Source organism: Ambystoma mexicanum, chromosome 4p, assembly GCF_040938575.1.
Source record: "Ambystoma mexicanum isolate Mex_15411 chromosome 4p, UKY_AmexF1_1, whole genome shotgun sequence".
NCBI lineage: Eukaryota > Metazoa > Chordata > Amphibia > Caudata > Ambystomatidae > Ambystoma > Ambystoma mexicanum.
In genome coordinates, this window is record NC_090927.1 from 1085080720 (window position 1) to 1085094993 (window position 14274).

The 14274-nt window shown below is 43.9% G+C and overlaps 1 protein-coding gene across 1 annotated transcript in view; it reads left to right on the top strand.

The window, feature by feature from the left end:
- The window catches only part of UST (uronyl 2-sulfotransferase), a 1214931-nt gene that overhangs the window by 692467 nt on the left and 508190 nt on the right, over nt 1-14274 (top strand). The window lies entirely within an intron of this gene.

A 14274-nucleotide genomic window follows, 5' to 3' on the forward strand; every position in this document is an offset into this window, starting at 1 on the left:
TTGGAACTTGCAAACCTCTGACCTCAGCACTCTCTCCATTGGCTTCCCCCAATGACCTCACAGTAGTGAGCTATTGTTAAAAGATGCTAGCCCAGATGCCGGCTACCCACAAGCTAGGTCCATGCTTTAAACAATAAAATAAAATAAAAAGGATCAGTCCTTGGACCTCGGCTCTTCACCCTCTATATCTCTGCCCTGGGAAGACTTATCTCACCCTTTGCCTTTCACTGTCACATTTTTGCTGATGGCACACACATATTTTCCTCAATTCCCCCTTTCACCAAAGCCATCTCAGAGTGGATTACCAACTGTCTCACTGCAATTTGTCACTGGATGCCTCTGTGCTGCCTTATATTGAATTCTTAAAAATTGAAACTATCTTTCTCCCAGCTTCCAATTATTTAATTATTTATTTATTTATTTATTTTGCATTTTTAAAGCGCTCACAAAGCCCGCGGGCATCGAGGCGCTGTTACAGGAATAGTTATTTTTTTCTCCCCTCTCCGATCTCTTTCCTGCCTGACCTTTTTGCTCTCTAACCCAAGACTCACAATCTTGGGATCCTCTGTGATAGCGTCGTACCACTGCAACAATTCACTACCACTGTCTCTGCTGCTCTTTTTAACCTCCTCCACATCCTTAAAATGCATCCTTTTCTTACTAACCACTTAACAAATACTCGAATCTCCACTCTCATGGGGCCTCCCTCTGGAACAGCCTCCCTGCCTCCCTTAAACTTGAGGAGAACCATCTCCGGTTCCGGAAACACCTCAAAACCTTTCTCTTTGCTTCTGCTTTCTCTCCTCCTCTCTCCTGCTGACCTCTTGGCTGTAACCTGATCTGCACTGGATTACCTGGACACTCTCTGAACTCGGGCCCAGGTCCCTCCCCCGCCAGTCTCTCTCACCTGCAATGCCTGCATGGCAACCCCAACACTCGGGGACACTTTCTGTATCCCTACAGTCCCCCTACCAGCACTTGACACCTGCTGTCTGCACTTCCTTGCACTTGCCACTAGCTGGGCATTACTTTTACTTATTGTTATTTATCCATTCCCATGTGCTGAACTGTCCCTTCTCCCCGTCCCACGCACTTGCGCGATATGAATGACACCTGGCCTAGTAGGATCGTTTTCTGTCCTCCCTCTGTTTCCCCTCCCTTGCCTCGTCATGCCTTGAAACACTTGTCTATAGGCGCGTTAGAAATGCCTTATCATCATATCATATCATATCATATCATATCATATCATCATGCTCAGCAAACTTGACTACTGCTCAAGCATACTTCTTGGTCTTCCTATATGCTCTTTCCTCTCTATAGACAAAGTCCTCAACTGCTACCCACACTCTACAATCTACCATTACTCCCCCCCTTCTACCTACAAACAACATACTGGTTGGCTCCCCGTGCACACAACTTTCTTTTCAAATTCCCTTTCCTAGTCTACAAAGCTATCAATGGTCTTTCTCTTCAGTATACTCAACATGCGTTCCCTCCAATCCTCCTCTGCATCCAACCTCACCATCCCATATCCTCCTTGTGCCTCCTTTTGCTTCCGCTCTTTCTCTCTTCTTGCCACTCTCCACTGGGGCCCACTACCCATAACAATCAAATCCAGCCCAACTGTGGATCTCTTCAAAGCTCGGCTTAAACTTCACTACTTGCTAAAGAGGGAGCTCCCCTTCCTCTCTCATTCATCATTGACCCCACCACCGTCCCTAGGGATGCTTAATAATGTAATTGTGTATGTTTAAATAGTACTCCTCTTTAGTTTGAAGCACTTGCCTCGTTAGGTTAATGCTACCTTTGTAAGTCACCTGTTTTCTTATCTATATATTTATTTACTGTTTGTTTTGTTTTGCCCTCATATATGTCCCACTTTTTTACACCCTCATAAATTGGCTCACCACTTGTACTGATCTTCATGCTTTTGTACAGGCACACTTCATGGAAATGCTTGCACCATCTGTATATGTGTTATTGTAAGTCATTTGTGTTTGAAATTGGCATCCATGTTTTTCAAATAAATACAAATACAAAATGCAAATATATACAGGAAGAATGTCACGATAGGTTGATTTTTGCACTCTAGTCCAAAAATGATGTCATTAATACTTCTTGTATGTTGGCCACATAATTTGATAAATACTCTACTTGTGAGCTAACTGAGATAAAGGCAGAGCCAAAACTATATCATTTTGATTTCACGCTAATCTCATAAAATCTGCTTGGAGTTTAGGAGTTAAGTATCTTGCCTTGCACAAATCTTATTATGTTAGTTGTCATGCAATTCAAGAATTGAATTCCTCTTCATGTTACGGGGAGAAATTACTCTTGACACTTTTGGATAGAATTGGCATAGCAGAAATACATCTTCTGCAAAAATGTCAGTATAATTTTAGAGCAGTTCCTGTACTTGAAACACTTTACAATTCAATTAATATAATGTATAAATCAGCAGTTTGATCTCGGGAAATGCAGTGCTCCATAGTGCTTGAATGGAATTATATAAAAAATCTGACGCAAGTGGTGTGTCCCTTCCGGACATACAATATTTTTGTGGGGCAACAAATATCAATCAGGTTGAAGCTTTATTTAGATTTCCTGCTAATATAGGGTACACAACACTTATAAATACTTTCTGGGCAACAGGGGAGATATACTTTTCTTTAATAAAAATAAATACTAATACATGGAAGGTGACCAGACCTCAGGTGCCCACCCATGTTTGCAGCAAGATCATTCTAATATTGCCTTTCACCAGACCAGCACACATATTCCTCTATGGGGCAACAAAGCGTTGCCGGGAATATTCTTTGACAAAGTGATCAAGACATTGGGGATCCCTGGGATTCTGGTTAGCAGATAGCGTTATTCTGCTGCCGGCTTACGCTCTTTTACAGAGCTACACTCTGAATTGAATTTGCCAATGAGCAACCTTTTTAAGTAGCTCCAGTTTATGAATGACCTTCTTTCTAGTAGGGAGATGAAAAATGACACCCAATTAAGGAAAGACATTTATTGTTATACAAGAAAGATGTAAGCGGAAAGGGTACTCCTGCATATTCTTATCAAATTCTGTCACAGAGGGCCTTAAGAATGTGTGGAGTCTCCTAGAGAGTTCAAGGGTTTTTAATTTTTTAAAATAGAAATTGATTCACCGTTGCGATGTTCAGGTTGCTACATTTTATGATAGCAGCTGCTCATTGTGACGCACCGGGCTGGAGAAGGCGTGAGAAAGTACACTAAGGGGCGTCTGTCTCTCGCGCCTCGAATCACTTGTGTATAGGCGCGTTATAAATGCCATATCATTTCATATCATGGGTTTCCCTCCCTAGTTAAGGCATTCCAAACTCCCAGTTTCCCCACCAGTGATCAGTAAGACCTACTAGCTATGTCTAGCTGGTAATATGAGCATAAAGGCAAAAGCTATATCTATGGCTCCCTCCAGAGATTTTGTATAAGTGCCCTACACTACAACTCCCCAAGATTGTCAATGTGGTGTGATGTGAAATGTGCCAATCTCAGATGCTCTGGTTCATTTTCACCCTCAGTTGCCCCCGTTCACTCCTCATCCTGAACGTACTACCTTCTTCTTTTCTTTTCCTTTCTTCCATCATCTCCACTTGCTTTCTATTCCCACTGGTCTTCCTACTCCCTCTCTCTCCTCTTTATAACCTTTCTCATTCCCCCTCCTTACCTGTCACTACACCCTTCTCTACACCTCTCAATATAAGCTTCTCCTCACCTCTTACACCCTCCTCCTCACCTCTTACTAACCCTTCTCACCTTTCACTAGACCTGTCTGCTCACTTCTCCTGCTTCACTCTGCCCACACCTCTAGTCCCACTACAGCCTTTCACTCTCTCTGCCACCTCCCACTATACACACTCTTTCTGTCACCTACACTCTCTCTCTAATTCCCCATAAACATCTCCCTTCTTATCTGTATCTTTCTTTCTCACTCACCTAATACAAAGCCCCCCTCACACTACATTGCTCACACAATTGGTACCACTCTCTCTCGCAAATACCTTTGTAGAACTCCAGTTTTCTGTCCATCCTCTGCCTGGTCTTTGGTCCACCTTCACACATCCCGACCTCTCCTCTGGCAACACACAGTCTGCCTCTCCTACTGTCTCCCTTCATGCTGTGGTCCTGCTGGTTCTGCCTCCTCCTCCCTCTTCCATTGGTTGCAGCACTCACCTGACTCTAGTGAAGATGGAGGTCCAAGTGTGGCCCTTGTGACCCCCACTCGACTTGCAGTCCAAGGTAAGAGAAATTAGAGATGTAATCACTCCTTGGCCCTTCATCACCATCGTCGATGTATCTCGGATGTGAGAAACTATACTCGCTCAGACAGACATTCAAAGTGTACCCGACTGACAATATGGAGGAGATAGAGTTGTCATTGATCTAACAAGTCAACTTACCAGAACTTCGAAAGCTGATGATGTCACTATTGACGCCATGACGTATATGCGTTTAGACATGAAGCATAGAGGCATTCATGCATGAAGCTACACAAACACTTTTAGTTTATTGCAGATAGACAGGAAACAAATGCTTATGACTCAAGGTAGTTGGCAGACTGATACACTCACACATGTAAATCTTAAGCTATGTGGAAACAGCAAGATGCCAAGAATACATACAATCAGCTTGCACATCCTTAACTGCGACTAACATGCATGACCATAAGCCATAAATGCACTGAAGTGAATGGGGAAGGCAATACAGACTTTGAATACATGGGGATGCTGACAGCCTGGTTCCGCAGAAGGCAGACAGACAGAGATTCTAACACAGACATGGTGCACATCCTAGCCAAGTATGAGTATGAGAACATTTCCAGTTTGCCAAGGCGATAAGACACCTACAAGGAATATAGCTTAAAATCCTAATAATTACAAGCAGGAGAACTCCATTTCGTGGTCCACACACACGTGACCTGAACGACTAGGACAGTACTTATTCATTCGAGACAGATGGTGAAAAGCTGTTCTCATCTTAACCAGAGGTGGAAAGATACAATTGCTACACATGTCCAAAGCTGGATGTATGCTCTCAGGGCTTAGGCGATGAGAGATGGCAACATGATGGGAACGTACAGCACATTTGTGATCGTTCCCATTGCCTTGAGTAATTCCACTCAGCCTGGCAGATGTCCACGTTCCTAAGGCTGGGAAGACATGTTCTGTCCAATCCTTAGCTACCTTTCACATTAAGGCACACTATGTTGCAGTGGCCAATAATTTCCCTGTTAACCTGAAACTTTGTATTTGTTACATTTAGCGGTGGTCCTAGGATGAACCACCAGAGGTGACGATCCAATAACCAAACTAACCCCTATGTATTGCATATATAGTTTTCCTAAACTGACCGATCCCCATCCCTGGTAAGTTTTTGGGGATGTACCTTGTTTTGGTGATGTCACTTATGGTTAAAACAGTGTAACACACGTTGGGAGAACGAGAACCTGTGAACTGCTATGCCATTCTAGTGTGATCCCTGTCACTTTGTTTGATAATAAAGACAGTAAACTTTGCCCTATGGTTGAGTCTTGCGTTCTTGCGGCTGGGATTGTGTTGGGGCCCAAGTACCCTCTTGCTGTTAATCGGGGTAACTGCTAAGTGTACCCCTGCTGCTGCTTTACACTAAGAATCAATATTTGCCTTTCCTTGCCACCAGGGCTAGGTTAGCCAGCTGAGAGGTTTTAAAAACTCCTACAAATTCTGCCTCATTTTCCAGAACAGTTTTGGAAACCATCTCTGATGTTGTGGTAGCTGCCAGGAGCTTCTGCTGCCCGTTCTCCCGGTGTCTTTCTTCAGTGCTGGTGGATTGTGTTGCCAATTCGGTTTTCGGAGGATTTTCTGTGCCTCTCCCGTCCCCTTGCAATCTCTCCTCTCTCCCAGTTCATTTTTTAATGCCCCAGCATTCTCCTGGGATCCATCTGGGGTTGGCAGGTCAGGTGTTGTATGGCTCATTCCCGTTTGTCATGGAAATGTTCAGTCCAATCCTGGGTTGTGCTTGATGCCGTTCTCCTGACTCTGATCCAGGTTTTCGTACTTTCGCCCAGTTGCACTCTGGCAGCTGGAGTCCTGCAGCAGAAAAGAAAGAGCCATGGCCAGCTAATGTACTGGAAGGTATTGGGTGATAAAGAGTGCTACTATTGATGACATTTGTGGAACACAAGGGTTATCAGGGACTAGTCCTCCCACCCTTTTGACTCCCAATGTCACTGGCCATGTCACAATATTTATTTGTAATGCTGAACTTGGGTCATATCCCTTGGTCAAGAAGTGAGCTGCTGCTCTTCCAGAACGAAAGCACGTGATCAGTACAATAGACAACACTCTTAACAATACTCAAATCCTTCCAATGGCATCCACAAATCTGCCTCAAAATGTCAAGATCATATGCCAGATGTTTTACAATCTTACAAAACTCAATAGGATGTATCCCGATTAAATGACTAAATACCCTCAATGCCTATGTGAGGACTGGGATGCAATCCACATATATGCCACTTGCCAGTCACAGGGGCAATCCTGTGTACAATGGTTAAGACTTATGCACTTGTGCAATCTGAATAACACCTGGCCTAGTAGGATCGTTGTCTGTCTTCCCTCTGTTTCCCCCTCCCTTGCCTCATCACCCCTTGAAACACTTGTGTATAGTCTCGTTATAAATGCCATATCATATCATATGTGTTATGTGAATGCCTAATGCATGTACAGTGTTACCTGCTATTCATTGTGGAATGTTATGCTCTAGGCTCCTGAGTCTATGAGGTCAGAGCATTCCTATATTAGAACATTGATGTTGTTGTTGCTCAAAGTTTATCAGTTGGCTGGAGCTGCTCTAGAGGTTGGGGGTCTTAAATATGTGTCTTGATTAATACCAATAAATCAACCAATGAGCCCTGCTGGTGTGGTTATTGGCTCAACATTGGCGACGAGGATGGGATAAGATTAGTAAAAACTGCACATCAATGACATATAGGTGTGTACAAGACTAAAGAAATAATCAAAGCTGATTACTGGTGGCCTGGTTTGGAGCGCGATATTGAGAAAATGGTGGGAGGCTGCGCTGATTGAATTAAGTCGGGGAAGAATCTGATGGCTGTATCACAGCCGATGAGAAAGGTTCAAGCACCCAGGGGAGTATGGCAAGATGTTGCGATTGATATTCTGGGACCAGTTGATATGGGAATGGGGAGAGGAAGATTTATCTTGGCTTTAGTAGATACATTCTCTAGATGGATAGAATTCATAACACTGAGAGATGTTACATGTCAGCATGTTGTGGAGTTTTTGTCTCGGATATTTGAGAGAGAAGGATTGCCCAGGAGTGTACTCACGGATAATGGCCCACAATTTGCCGGGAAATTGTTTGAAGACTATTTGGCAAAGTGTGGTATAAAGCACAAAAGGTCTGCTCTATATTATCCACAGGGAAACGGTATGATTGAAAGGGTAAACCGATCCATAATGGAGGCTATCAGAGGGGCAAATGCTTGTGGCCTTGATAAGAAAGTCGCTGTGAAGGAACGATTATACGCTTTGCGGATGGCGCCATGTATCGAAACTGGCGTTAGCCCCTTTGAACTTATGAGAGGTTGCAAGGACAATACATTGTTGTCACCTGCCTGGTTAGGGAGGGCGAGAGAATCAGATATTGTTGTGGACGATGTAAGAAAGAGGATGAATGACGGGAAGGACAAGTGGGTGAGAAGAGTGAACAAAAAATTCCCAAGAAAAAGAACAATGGTTGAAGTGGGAGATCTTGTTAGGATAAGGAGAGCTGTGATACCCAAAAAGGGGGATCCGTTATACTCAGATCCTGTAAGGGTCACTCAGGTCTTTGAAAATGCTGTGAGATTGGAGAGTGGGCAGGTGTGGAACATGTCCAGAGTAGCAAAACTGAAGAAGTAAAAAGTATATATATGTACTGTGTTGTTATGTTGCAAATTCGCATATTCACTAGAAATGTTTTTGTAAATGTTTAAAGGTTATGTAATGTATAGTTTTTTTTATTAAGGGAGGGGGGTGTGTTATGTGAATGCCTAATGCATGTACAGTGTTACCTGCTATTCATTGTGGAATGTTATGCTCTAGGCTCCTGAGTCTATGAGGTCAGAGCATTCCTATATTAGAACATTGATGTTGTTTTTGCTCAAAGTAGGGGGGGTGTTATGTGAATGCCTAATGCATGTACAGTGTTACCTGCTATTCATTGTGGAATGTTATGCTCTAGGCTCCTGAGTCTATGAGGTCAGAGCATTCCTATATTAGAACATTGATGTTGTTGTTGCTCAAAGTTTATCAGTTGGCTGGAGCTGCTGTAGAGGTTGGGGGTCTTAATTATGTGTCTTGATTAATACCAATAAATCAACCAATGAGCCCTGCTGGTGTGGTTATTGGCTCAACAATATCATATCAGGGAAATTGCTGATAAAGCAGAATTCTACTTTCACAACACACTTTGGCCAAACGTATTATGTCATGTGAATTTATTATAATTTTTACCTAAAGCAACAGTAGTTGCCTAACCCAAGGCCGCTCTTTGCTATAAGAACATATGCCCTCATCCGATACAGGAATATTTTACTGACAAACAAATGTATTCTCAGAAGGCGTTGCTTAGGCAGTTTTATGTAGATAAATGTGTATTTCCTGTGCATGTCAGTTTGACATTTAATTATTGAAGGATAGGCTATGAATTTGTCATCAGTCAATTGAGTTCTACACATGAACCTTTCATTTATTCTAAATATAATTTTATTTGCTTGGATGTATGTTCCTATTGTCGAAGTATTCTAGATGTAGAACTTTGTTGAGCCGTAATAGCAAAAATGCTAAAAAAATGAAATCCTATTTTTTTCCATTTGGAGCATGGGGCAGGGATGGCTCTCTGCTCAAACCTAGATTTACAACGTGTATTTCTAGCATGGGACTATTCAAAAGCATGCACATTACCATCCTAGCATTTTGCCAGGCCCCCACTGGGCAGTAGGGCATGTTTTACATTAGTGCTCGGCACGCGCTGCGCAACGGGAATACAGCGTGGTAATTGGCTCATTTGCGAGCCATACCGCACGGTATTCCCTTGTACGCCGTGCGTACCGGGTACTCTGTTCCCGGCGAGGGGCCTGGCAGCCCCTCAGCCAATGAGTAGGCTCGAAATGGGGCAATCCCCGCTCCAAGCCTCCCCATGGCAGGAGGCTTCCTTTGTCCCCCGCCGGGGACTCAGGTAAGACTTTTTTTTTCCCCCTTTCCTCCCTCCTCCCATCCCACCCCACTTACCTTCTATCCCACGGTCTCTGGCGGGGGATGATGGAAACCTCCAGCTGTGTGGAGACTCGGAGCAGGGCCATCCTCGCTCCAAGCCTCCACACGGCTGGAGGTTTCCATCGTCCCCCGCCGGAGGACGCGGTACTTTTTTTTTTTTCTTCCTTCCCTACCCCTCCCTTCCGCCCTCCCAACCCCACTTACCTTCTTTTTTCTTCTGGTCTTGGGAGCAAATACGCTATAAACACTTTTGTTCCCAGCGCGTCGCTCCTGATGGCCGCCATGGAAACGGAAAACAGACTACGTTTTCCCTTTCACGGCGGTCATTTTTTTCACTTTTTTCTTTTCTTTTTCTGTTTCAAAACGAGCAAAACAGAAAAAAAATGCCATTAGTACCCCGGTCTAACGGGTCAGGGTAGTAATGGCAATAAGATCCTCAGTGGCGGGCTAATACCACCCACGGTAATGTCCCCGGGGCTTCGTTAAGGCCCTTGCTACGCTTGGGCCTGTAACTACGGGCCCGGGGGCATTACCTGGGGTGGTATTGGCCCGCCGCCTCGGGTCTTATTGCCACAGTCTTGCACCCGAATGAAGCCCACCCGCCCGCCCACCACACAGTGTCTTTCTGCCCCTACTAATCCAGTCGATTCACTGAAAAAGTTTGATGATCCACTAGACTTTGAACCCCCTAAAAAGAAGGTGATTCTAAGTTTACTGCAACTAACCTCTCCATAACTTCTCTGCGAGACACTGACATCGCTTGCTCCTTAAATGTTTATGCAACTGTGGTCACGTGTTCGAAATCGACCAAGGGGGTGTGGCACTTCACCTTTCGGAGGTCATCCAGCCTCCTCAGGAGGAGTATCATGCAATTTGAATACAGCAACTATTATCGCTGTACTTAGTAATGGGAGGCATCCAACATTAAGTACTCTTCAAAAATGTGATATTTATGTAGCATGAAATCAAGAAAACCCAAGGCAACCAAGCAACAACCAGTTTTTTCAATTCCCTCTCATTCTCTCTAGTGGTATTCAAACTTTTCCATACCGAGCCCCCCTCCACGCCTGCATCCATCCCAACTAAAAATATTATTTCTGGGCACCCCGCCTAGGGATTGGTCCACCTAGAGTGCCCAAAGGATGCCAAGGGGGAGGGAAGGGCAAGCTCTTTAAAAAAGGATTAAAGGCATGGTCCAGTAAACATTTTTATTGTCCCTACGGGTCGGCCATGTTTTTTTAAGCCTAAGTGGCTCGATTTTAGAAAACTTTCCTATGGACCTTACTCAGGTTTTCGTCCATTAAACGCATGCGAAAACAGGCACAAGGGAGCCGCCATTTTGTGATAATCCTATCACTTGCCGCATCGCCTTGGCTGACCTGCTTCTGCAGCTCTAAATCAATTCCCCCGCCACTGAGCCTGACATTATCAAAACATTCATATTCCCCGCCTCTCTCCATGACGTTACTGTGCTGCGTAGGCAAACGCGCCCAGTCGTCTTCTACGCGACTCCACACAGAACCCGAAAACCAACACAGACCATCTCACAACACAGTACGCCACAATTCGGAATATGAAACTGTACTTTAAAATCAAACAGCAACATGGTACATTTGGTAAAGTACATTTATTTGACATTAAATGTTTAGCGAATATTCAGCAATTGCCATATGAACTCCGAAAGCCATTTATTTTCTTTTATCTGTATCCGCAATGGTACACAGGGTGTTGCTTTTCGTTAAAAGAAGCACTTTGGAAGCATGGTGAACCGCAAGGTTGTTCCATCAACTAGGCACTAGTCCATCGTAAAGGTTGATATGTTGCTTCTAGCCACGAGTAAAGCGTAAGGGCATGTGGGCCCTTGGCGATCGTCCCATAAAATTGTCAGTGTGCTCCAGTTGTTCACACGAAGCTGCAGGTGTCTGACGAAAAAACCATCTGCCGGTGTCTCAAACTGATGACAGTAGCAGAAGGGGAGCAAATACCTGTTATGAAAACAAAAAAATTATAATTAGTCTCGCCAGCCGACCTTCATTAATATTACTAATTTTATTTATTACGGCCGATCAGAAACTATTTGCTTGCAAGGATAGTTCAATGGAGTATGTTCGGCTCTAAAATCAATGCGAAAAGTAACGAAATAAATCGAGGCCAACACACAATGAGAAACGACAGTTAGTCTACATGCATGTGGAATGATATGATATATGATATGGCATTTGTAACGCGCCTATACACAAGTGTTTCAAGGCGCGACGAGGCAGGGGGGGAACAAGGGCAGACAGACAACGATCCTACTAGGCCAGGTGTCTTTCAGATCGTGCATGGGGAAGGGGAGAGGGGGGTAAAAGTGCTGTACATGATTAGTAGAATACAAGATAAATAATAGGGCCAGCTGGTGGCAAGTGCAAGGTAAATGCCGGGAGAAAGGGCCTAAAGGATACAGAGACAGTCCCGTAGTGCAGGTAGGCAGTGCAGGGAAAAGTGGCTGGGCCAAGGACCGAGATCGGTGAGACCAGTGGACCTGCATGCCCATGTGCCCACTACGAACACGTTTTCCTTGCTTTTCCTAGCTCTTCATTCATTCATTTATTCATGCATCCATTCATTAATTCTTCATTCCGGTATAAAAGCGTCTAAAGATTTACTCACATTATATTTGAAATTTCCATTGTGTCTCTGCGTAATGCAGTCTGTAAAACGGACCGTGCTCTTGACAACGATTTTTCGTATACTGAACTAAAATGAAACTCGGTCTAGTTTCTGAATTTTCTGCCTTATCGTCTCTTACGTTATTGCGCACCCCCTTCAAATGAAGTTCTTTCGGCATGGTCCCTGTCTCAAGGGCAAAAAACAATAGACCCTTATACTTCCAGTGCGACTTGTGGGCCTCTTCTGGGCGCGAGCTGAAAATCAAAGCCGCTGTCCTTCCCATTCTTTATTTGCAACATCCGTAGTAAAGGCATCTGTGAGAACTTGAAGTTTAGAATCCCTCTATGTAGTGCGCCTCAATGTGCAAATGCGAACTGGCTTCTCTCTCAAATGCCACGGCCCGCTTGGCGCATTCTAAGGCCCCCAATTTTGTCCCCGTTGTCTGCGAGCTTTGCAGCCCAAATGGAGACATTTAATTTTTGGCGGAAGGTCAGGGAAAGTATAAAGTACCACAGGAGTTGAGTTAAAAGTGAGATTTATTGTTTGTTTGTTTGTTTTATTATTTGCAATACGCAAGCCGCCCCTCCGTTAACAGTGCGCAACAGTGCGCAGCATTTACATTTACATGAGATGAGACATGAGAAAAATATATACATACACATATATGAGGTGAATAGAGAGAATTCAAAGATGACACCCAGCTTGTTCGCCACCCATGATGGTGAAGGTAGGGGTTAGGGTTACAGGTACACTGTACAATAACATTTATTTACAAAAAGACAATCGTATTGCAATTATTTAAACCAGGATTTGTACTTCACAACCAGCTGTGCTTCTGGTGGACATGGCACAGTTGCAATGTTCGGTGGTAATGGATCACTGCTCTGCACAGAAACGTCCAAAATTCCATATCTGTGCTTCTGTAACACAGCAACAATAAGGCCTTTCACAAAGTTGAACTGCATTTCATCATAGACTGGTTTGATCACCCATTGCTTACTTCGTTTTAAAAAACACCTTAGTGTAGCGAGGCATCCTTACTTTACCCCTAGTCCTAGATTGTTCACGTCCGACATTGCTGTTATGGGTCAAGACCGCTAGTAGAGTGCGATGTTTCATGCCCCGAAAGCTAAAATGCAAGCGCTTTGGCCTGTACTTTAGGCACATATTGTGGAACACCTCCAAATCTCCTGTGTGACAGAATTCTGTCAGTTCACTCAAATCTCTTGATAGAGTTTTGTCGAAAACAATCTTCTCAATGGTTTTGTGTGTAGGTGAAGATGGAATCAACCACTTCTTCTTCCGTGCCTCCTCTGGGGACAAAGGGCCATGTTCACATTGGTGGAAATGTAGGTTTTCTGACCAGCGGTGAACGTTGGTACAGTCATGCATCAGTGACCGCCATTTTTCAAGTACAATTTCCACTGACCCTTCACAAGTTTTTGAGCTCCACCAAAGATGGTTGGTGATAGACTGGGACCACTGCAAAATACTTTCAAAACTTTTTTTTTCCTGCAGAGATTTTCTTACTGATTGATTTAGCAAGATGCCATACGTCAAATTGATGATTAATAAGCGGGAACTGCTCTCTCATTGTCTTGGCAATTGAAACGTGTCTGTCCGTGGCTATGAGGTCGATGTGCATTCCCCTTGATTGTAGATATTCCACTGATTTTATAAATCCTAGTTTCTCCATGGCCACTGAGGATCTACATTGTGTTACCTGCACGACCACCGAACTCACAATTTTCTTACTATCCATGTCCTGAAAGTGGTAGGTGCAGTACTTGGCAGAAAATCCAGGGCTGTCGCACTGTCCATCGCCGCCTAGCCTGAAACGCTTCCCTTCGAATGTACTTACTAGAGACAATTGTTCAATTTTCCAAGCATCACTAATGGCCGGAAACAGATAATCACGTTGGTAAATGTAGTACAGCGATTTAGAAATGAAATGGAGTCCCACAAACTGAAAGAAAGCCTCTAACTTTCTAAAACTGGAGCCACTAAAAAGTGATGCAGCTGCACACAGTAGATTGCCTGCTGGCATTTTCCCCAGCATCGTTTGTGCAGACCATGAGAACCTATGATTTAATCTACAGGCGGCATTTATTTTGACGTTACTGCCTTTTATTTGACGAGTCACATTAATCAATGGCTTCCCACATACTTTCCCTCTAACGGAATGCACACATTTCAGCATACTTATAATTTCCATCAAAAAATTGTCGAATACAATGTATTTGCTCTCTTTCATTAGACTGTCATCCTGCGTCAACGTCGTTTCGGCCTGTGACGTTGCAGAGATTTCAACACATTGGAAAGTAATATC